Genomic DNA, 8,758 nt, shown 5'->3' on the forward strand with positions numbered 1-8,758 from the left:
AAGTCTAAGTTAACTGAGACTATGGTAAACACTGCATCAATCTAAATTTATTTTACAGCTTCTTGTCAGAACTGCAAAATAGCTCTGTAAAAGTTGAAGCTAAACGAAAGTAGGCCTCATCCGGGGTTGGGGATGTGCCCAGGCCACTCCCACCGGCAAAGCTGTACCAGTGTAAAGCTCTTGTGTAGGCTGTAAACCTGTTATTTTCTTCACGGGAGGAGGCAGAGCTTGAAAATGAGGAAACTGCGCTACTGCAAATCACAGCATATACGGGTTTACACCGGAGGTTTTTTGATCCTGAGGCACCCTTTCCCTTCCCAGACAGGGCTGTAGGAGAGCAACTCTTAACACATCCTGAATTAATAAAGGACTGGGTGGACAGGAGCTCTGTAGTATCACGACCCCGAGTACTGAAACTGAGGAGGGGCTCCCCTGGCACCACCTCTGTGTGTGGTGGTAGGGGAGGAGTAAAAGTAGCTGCCATCAGAGCAGCAGCTGATCACACCACCTCCATCGGGCACCGAGGTAGCCAGCACTGCCCCAGGACCAGGGCTGCCCTGCTCTCCCTCGCTCGCCCTCCCTATCCAGCTCCCAGGCTGCCCCATCATGTCAGGATTGGAAGGATTACGTGCTTTATGAGTAGGCTTGGCAGAATTCAGTTTTTATTTTTTAATAGGTTTGACAGATGATATATTAATGATGTTAATGTTTAAGCATTTATTTCAATTTTTATCAATTTAAATTTTCAGGCTGGCACAAAATTAGGGGTGGGGTGGACAGACAATTTATTAATGACAAATGTAGTTACTGGAAGACTGCTGCTAACTGAGGAGCAGAGCTGCCAGAGTCCCGGCTCTGCTCACCCACAGCTCCCTTCTCCTCTTCTCACATGCTTGCCCTTTGTTCCCAGGCCCCTGGTGTTTCTGGGAGTTGCAGTCCAAACTGCAGTCAGCCCAGCTCTGCAGGACAACCCCCCTGTCATCACACACTCCATCAACCATCAGTTTCCTTATGTCCCCTTTCTATACATTTGGATGATTAACAATGGACATATTTTGTTGCTGGCCTGTAAGTGCGAGGTGAAATCAAAGTTTATCAATGTTTACCAAGAAAAATTTAAACCTTCCAAACCGATTTACGAGGTAGCAACGCTGGCCCAGAGAGCGCTCTGCTTCTGGGGAATTCCCCTGGCCTTCATTGCAACTTCTTCCCAGTCAAGGTGTCTAGACATATATCCTGCCCTATCCAAAAGGCTCAGAGCAGCTTAGAATAAACAGACAAGCCCCCCTTAGGATTCCTCAAACACCATCCCAAAACTGGAGAACTCCAATACCGCCCCCCACCACCACCAGCAACTGCTAGTTCTCTGCCTTATCCCCCATATTAACAAACCCTCCGACCAATCCTAGCTAAGCTTCCCAGCTGCCATTTACATCTAAATAGAAAAATAATCCCCGCTTCCTACTTCCCCCGTTCCCTGCCCACCCAGTCCCACCCGCTCTGCCTCACTCCCAGAAGAGAACCATGCACCCTCCCCCAATGTCCTTCCAACCTCCTACTCCACCTCCTACTGAGGGACTGTGGCTATTACACCCCCACCCCATAACACTCATAACTCTTGCCCCCCCAACACAAATCCAAGTTATGAAATGGCCTGTTGTCCTCATTCGTTAGTAGTTTCCATGTAGAAATGCAGAGAAAATAATCCATATTGAGAATTTGCATGGATGGATGGGTTGGAGACATGAAGTGAGCATGTTCACTACTGTTTCCTTAGGTGCATTCTGCATAAACATCATTGTTTTGCATACTAAGATAAGAAGCAGGGGGGAAAAAATTCCTCAGGACAAAAAAAAAGAGCATAACTCATCTAACTTACTCCAGTCAAGTAATGAAGAAGAAAAGAACAAGAAAATAAGGGAGTCTGACGTGAACTAGAGAAGTTGCAAAGCAGATAAGGTCCCGTTATCATAGCTGAAAAATCCATACAATATTGCAATACCAAAACCTAGATGTCCCACCTGATCAAAACAGATTCTAATTTCCTAGGAAAGAAAGAAAAAGCAAGAAAACAAGAAATGCAAATATTGATGTCCCAAAACGAAGATACAAAGGAGGAAGTCTGAGGTTAGCTTTCTTCTCCACAAGGAATGAGTCTTCATTCTTTTCCTGTCAAATCAGCTTCATTTTGTCTTCCAATTAATTTGAAAGCTGGTCACCAGAAAAATGTGACTGTGTTACTGACTGGAGGTAGAACAGTTTCTTCAAGCTCTACCCTCCACCAGATCAGAAAATTCCACTTTATGAGCTTTGCTGAATGTTATGATGGAGGCATAGAAACATTTACTTGCCTCCCACATAGCCAAGGTACATAGGGGTGAAATCCTAGCTCCCTGAGGTTAATGACAAGATTCCCATTGACTTCAACAGAGCCAGGATTTCACCCGTGACTTTTACACTTCTGAATGCAGCAATGGATCAGATTCCACAATTGGCACTCCAGCCATCTCCCTTTACATGTCATCTCCTGCCGGTCATCTGTAAATTATGTTGAATTAAGAGGTCAAAGGCACCGGAGAGGGCATTTAGGGACTACCCTATAAGCAGTGGAGGTGGACAGAAGGTTTTTATGCAACTTTCTGTTAAGCAAAACTGATAATTATGCAAATGTCAACAGGATGCATTTTGCAGTCAGGATCTGTGATAGCAGTGTTAATCCAGTTTGACATCTTCATTTCCATACCTAAAAATCAATACAAATATTTTACTGGGAAATGTTAAAAAAAAAAGGAAACCCTACAAATAACCCAAAGCCAGTTAGCCTTTAAATAATGCAACATATAAGACACAGTCTGATTTTAATATCATGTAACATTTCTTATGGTTTTATAGAAATATAAAGAAATAGGTTTGGTATATTTCAGATGTTGGTACGCAGCATGTGTTGTTGACATCAGCAGAACAATCCTGCAGTGATTTGGTATGTCTTCTAATACAATACCATGTAGCTGTTCTGCTACTGGAATTCAGTTTTATGCAATTCAATCTGCTACTAACAAGGAGAAATAGTAACACATTAAGAAAAGTTCTGAGAGATTTACAAATCAAAATGCTGTGTCTCACTGCAGCCGTTGCCAGTCTAGCTGCTGCATATTTATTAGGGTCCCTATTTTTCTGTCCTCCTAGTAGTAAAGAAAGGTTGTTGTTGGACATTATGGCCTAACAATACATGCTAATTCTATTGACTCTCATAACATAATGCTTCGTATTTCCATCATATCCTCCAAACCAAGACTGGAAGAACTTTTAACACATGAATTAATTCAGTTTCACAACATCCTTCTAAATCAGGTCACTCTACAATGGGAGGAAACTGAGGCAGAAAGCCAAAGTAATTTACTTAAATCACTAGGTACAGCTGAAGGCAGAAACCAGTTCTCCTCACTCGTTATCCTTTACGTGAACCATGAAGCCATAACAAGGGGGTTCCTTTCACTATCAGTTACTCAAAGATGTTTGCAATTGTCTTGAATTAAGTGTCATTCTATGGATCAGTTACCCTGCTGATTCAATAAAGCAGCTTGATTTGACAGCTAAGGCTCCTCCAAGAGTTACTGCAGTCTGGGCCCCAGGCCTGATGGGCAAAAGTAGCAGTGTTCCTCGCTGCCCTCCAGAAGTGCACCACTGATTAATATTTTCTATTGCTTGTTATTACCGTAGTAAAAATGGTTTTCCTCTAACGAGAATTTAGGTTGTTTGATCAAAAACAACACTCAGGTCACTGAACGCTGAGAGAGATAGTCTGTCCTTAGTGGGCAGCTAGAACAATTTAGTTCACTCTGGCTTTGCAATAGCAAGATCTGACCTAGTTGGCCTGCTTCTTCTCTCATATAACCTGCTTTCCTCTCCACGTGACTACACTGACTGTAGAGGTTTTACCCCTAAACTTGTATGACATCACACTTAGCCCCGTGCATCTGTAATAAGGACAACAAAAACACTGACCTATGAAACACAAAAAGTCAATTCCATTTTCACCAATGGAAGTGGCTCCTCTAATGGTGGAAAGCTGGTATAAATAAGAAGAACAGTCCTAACCACCATGCAATGCCTTGTTTTTACAGCAAAGAGGGGGTCCAATTTACCTTGGGTGTAATTCAATTATCTTCAGTGGTGTTACACCAGGGATACACTGGTTCTTTGTTGTGTTTGTTTTTAATATTTGTTCAAACTAATAAAAGCAGTGTTAATTTTCTGATACCAGCTGGAAACTTCAGCAGTTTTTCAGCTTTGCTGTTGTTTTGCTTCTGTTACATCAATTATGACATTAGCCTCAAACATTGCTAATACTAAGTGTTCTTGATCCTCCTGGCTAGCCTCATGAAAGGGATAATGAATTGTTATTTATTGTTTATGCAATTTTAACAATTGAGTTGGCATTCAAATTTGTTATTTAACTACCTTCTAAATCTGACACACACAGCTCTCCTGATTACTGGATTCTGATGTTTATAGAAAAATTGGTGCTTATATATTCAGATTTTGTTTGAGAGAGACGAAGAGAATAAGTGGGATTTTGGTGTTTCCATGTCCTTTCTGCTCTCTATTTAGACAACCAATAGCTGGAATTTAAAAAAAAAGAAAAAACTGAACCAGCACTTAACCTTTAATACACATCACTAGCAACTGATACTTTTGAGAGGGGGGAAAAACTTCTTAAAGGATAATAATACATGAATACAGATGCACACAAAGAAAGAAGATTTTAAACAATACTAAAAATAAGTGTAGCTTAAAAAGACCCTTTAAAACAGCTGTTGATGTTAAAGATTGAATTAAAATGTAATTAGTTATACATTCTACTTTGAGATGAACAAGTGTATTACAGCCTTCATCTGCACACTGAATTCCTTTTTACGTTCATACCTTGCTTGTGCCAGTAAAAAAGGCAAGATTTTACAAGAAGTGATATAAAAAAGGATAATTCTATGTAAAATTTTACAATCAAAGTGAACATAAAAGCAAATCTTTACCCAGTGCTACAAAACCCTATTCATTGTAGTTAGAGTATTTGTAAGCTATCTCTAAAGTGTTCTTTTATGTATACAACAGAATAATGGATAGGGATAAAATGATAATATTTGCAGTAAGCTACTACCTTTAATATCAGAACCACAAAATAAAATTAAAGCATAAATCAGTCTTCCTCCTTTTATTTGCCTGGACCTAAAGCACAGTGTATAACTCCTCAGTTGGGGGAGGTGGTATATAAGCAACAGTATTCCCCATGGCTGAGGTAGGGTGGTCATTTGTCCGGTTTTATAGGGGACAGCCCAGTTTTCTGCTACTCTGTCCTATTGATATGAAACTGGATGTCTTTATGTCCCCTATTTTCATCCACAGACTTCCAACAGTCTGACATAAAGGCATCCAGTTTCGTATTAATAGGGCAGAGGACAGAGTAGCAGAAAACAGGCTGTCCTCTATAAAATCGGACAAATGGCCACCCTAGGCTGAGGGCTCCTGGGGGCTTCACTGACCTGCTTTTGTAGGGCTCCTCAAAGCATGATTTCAATTCTATCATGCAACTCCTACCTCAGTTGTAGCTATAGAAATCCTTATTAGACATTCATGCAAATCAGCTATCCCATGACTGCCAAGGTCTACACATAGAAGAGTGAAAGATATTGCCAAACCCACAGAAGAATAAAAATATTGTGTCACCCGCTGGGGGGCCAGTGGGTAACAGTGCTAAGGGGCAACCAGCCTAGGTTTATAGCAGGCAGAGCCTGCCTGACTAACCTGGTCTCTTTTTATGACCAGGTCACAAAGTGCTTAGATGCAGGAGTCAAGGTAGTTGTTATTTATGTGTATTTTTAAAAAGGCTTTCGACGCAGTGTTGCACCCAATTCTTACAAATAAACTAAGTAGCTGTGAAGTGGATTTTTTCAGTCAGGTGGGTGGAAAACTGGCTCTCGGGATGCACCCAGAGAGTGGTGGTAGATGGGTCAGTTTCTACCTGGAGAGATGCAGGCAGTGGTGTCCCCCAAGGCTCTGTCCTTGGACTAATACTGTTCAATATCTTCATCAGTGATTTGGAGGAGGGTGTAGAAAGCACTCTGTCCAAATTCTCAGATGACACCAAACTATGGGGTATAGTAAACACACTAGAGGGTAGGGAGTGAATTCAGGCAGATTTCGATAGACTGGGGAAGTGGGCAGATCAGAATAAGATGCAATTGAACAAAGAGAAGTGCAAAGTGCTGCACTTGGGGAGAAAGAATCACCAATACACCTAGAGACTGGGAAGTGCCATTCTAAGCAGCACAGCAATGGAAAGGGATCTTGGAGTCATAGTCAACGCGAAAATGAACATGAGTTGCCAATGTGATGAGGTAATAAGTAAGGCTAACCGCACTCTTTCTTGCATTAGTAGGTGCATCACGAGCAGGTCTAGGGAGGTGATACTTCCCCTCTATGTGGCATTGGTGAGGCTGCAGCTGGAGTACTGCATCCAGTTTTGGGCACCACACTTCAAGAGGGACGTCGATAACCTGGAAAGGGTTCAGAGGAGGGCTACTCATATCGTTGAGGACCTGCAAATAAGATCCTATGAAGACAGATTGAGGGACCTGAATCTCTTCAGCCTCCACAAGAGAAGGCTGAGAGGTGATCTTGTGGCCATCTACAAACTCATCAGGGGGCATCAGGGAATAGGGGATACTCTGTTTACCAGGGCACCCCTTGGGGTTACTAGAAACAATGCCCATAGACTGGACATCAGGAAGAAAATCTTTACGGTGAGGTTTGCCAAAATATGGAATGGGCTTCCAAGGGAGGTGGTGCTTTCTCCTATCTTGGAGGTGTTTAAAAGGAGATTAGACAAGCATGTGGCTGGGGTCACTTGACCCCAGTGCTCTTTCCTGCCCAAAGCAAGGGGTCGGACTCGATGATTTAATAGGTCCCTTCCAATCCTACAAATCTATTAAATCTATGAACCCAGCAAGTCATATATCATAATTTGGCTTATGGGAGAAACTGCAGGGGATAATGCACTGAGCATAGCCTGATATCAGACAAGTCATTCTCTGACTGTCATTTAGCTGGGAAGAAGTGAAACCCAAAGCTGGCTGTTCTCAGCCAGGGAAAAGATGAAATAGGCCATTAGGCCTGAAGATCAAATCTGGGGAAAAGGAAGTCCAATGGCACAGCAGACACACTCCGATAAAGGAGTAGAAGACCCTGCTTTGGAGCACTTTTAATTTTGATACACTCAACAACCCTGGCCTCTGGCAGCTGTTTTCTCATTTAAAGTCTTATGGTCATGTTCTACCAGTCCAGTAACTACAACATCCATTCAGCATCTTATTTGGCACAGATTGACACAGACAGGCAAGAGATGCATAGAGAGCAATATAAAATGGAAAGGGACAAGCTTCTCTCATGAGTAACTGTGTTCCTTCACCTCCGCTGGGATTCTCTGGGTTTCTGGACAAGCAGTCTGACCGTCTGCAGAGCCAGCATTGAGATTCCAAGCATCGTGCGACTCAGGAAGCTGAAGACATTGTCTGCTGCCTTGCACCTATGTTTCGGTTAGCCACTTTTAACAAAGAAAACTGTATCTTTAGAGCTTGAAAATGTTTTAAAATTCCCTCAGTAATAAGATGTAGCTATAATTTTATCTGAGTGACATTTAGGAAATGGAATAATGAATGACAAATAAAAAGATCTGGGTTAAACATACTTGATGGACTTATGCAGGAATGACTTTTCTTAATCATTTTAAAGTGTGGCCTATATTTAAACACACACACACAGAGCTCAGTGATGTAATCTGGACATGTGATCAGTCATGTGCAAGTCCATTTTCCTCAACTCCATTGCCAACAGTGGTAACTGTGCATGCAACATTATGAAAATCTGCTTTATGTTTCATGCTACATACTGTATCATTACAATAGAGGCTCATACAAAAGCCCCATTGTTTTAAGGTATGCCCTGCATATTCCAATATGCAGCACAAGGAGACCTTCAGAGATGCAATAAAGTCATCTTTTCCCAAGCAAAACCAGAGTCATGAATAGCAAGACTGGGTCCTACTGTCTCTAGAAATAGAAGATGGTATTTACAGTGCCAATGCACCTCTTCAAACAGAGGTGAAATTGGGCAGTTTTGCATCCCCAGCAGCAATGGAACAGTAGCTGCTATTTTTGCACCCTCCCCCCAAATTCAGCGCCAGTAGCTAGTGTCCCGTCACCCACCCTTAGTTTTACTACTGTCTTGAAATTGCAACACTTGTAAGAACTCAAACCTGCGGTCATCCCTCATGCAGCAACGCACTGAGTTCATTAGCACTGGTCATATAAGTAAGGATTCCTGGATCAGACCTAATTTTCTTGGTTCCCTTTGAATCTGATACCATCATAAAAGAAAAAGGACATCAAATTTAAAAAATGTTACAGTGATATTACACATACAAGAAGAAGAAAATTCTGAGCTAAGGATGCTTTTCCTTATCCTTCACAATACCTGTTAGGCTGACAGTGATGATAGCCTAAATATACATTCATGTGAGGGACGGCCAATAATGAGTCATGTGTCTCTGATACTGCTTTGCTTGCACACCCAAACATCCTGTGGAAAGCAGCTGGAGGTTTAAGTGTCCAAGGAATGTAATTTGGGCCCACTACTGTTAGAGGTACACACACACACACACACACACACACACACACACACACACACACACACACACACACAC

Source organism: Gavialis gangeticus, unplaced genomic scaffold (assembly GCF_001723915.1).
Source record: "Gavialis gangeticus isolate Ggan-Ray unplaced genomic scaffold, GavGan_comp1, whole genome shotgun sequence".
Classification (NCBI taxonomy): domain Eukaryota; kingdom Metazoa; phylum Chordata; order Crocodylia; family Gavialidae; genus Gavialis; species Gavialis gangeticus.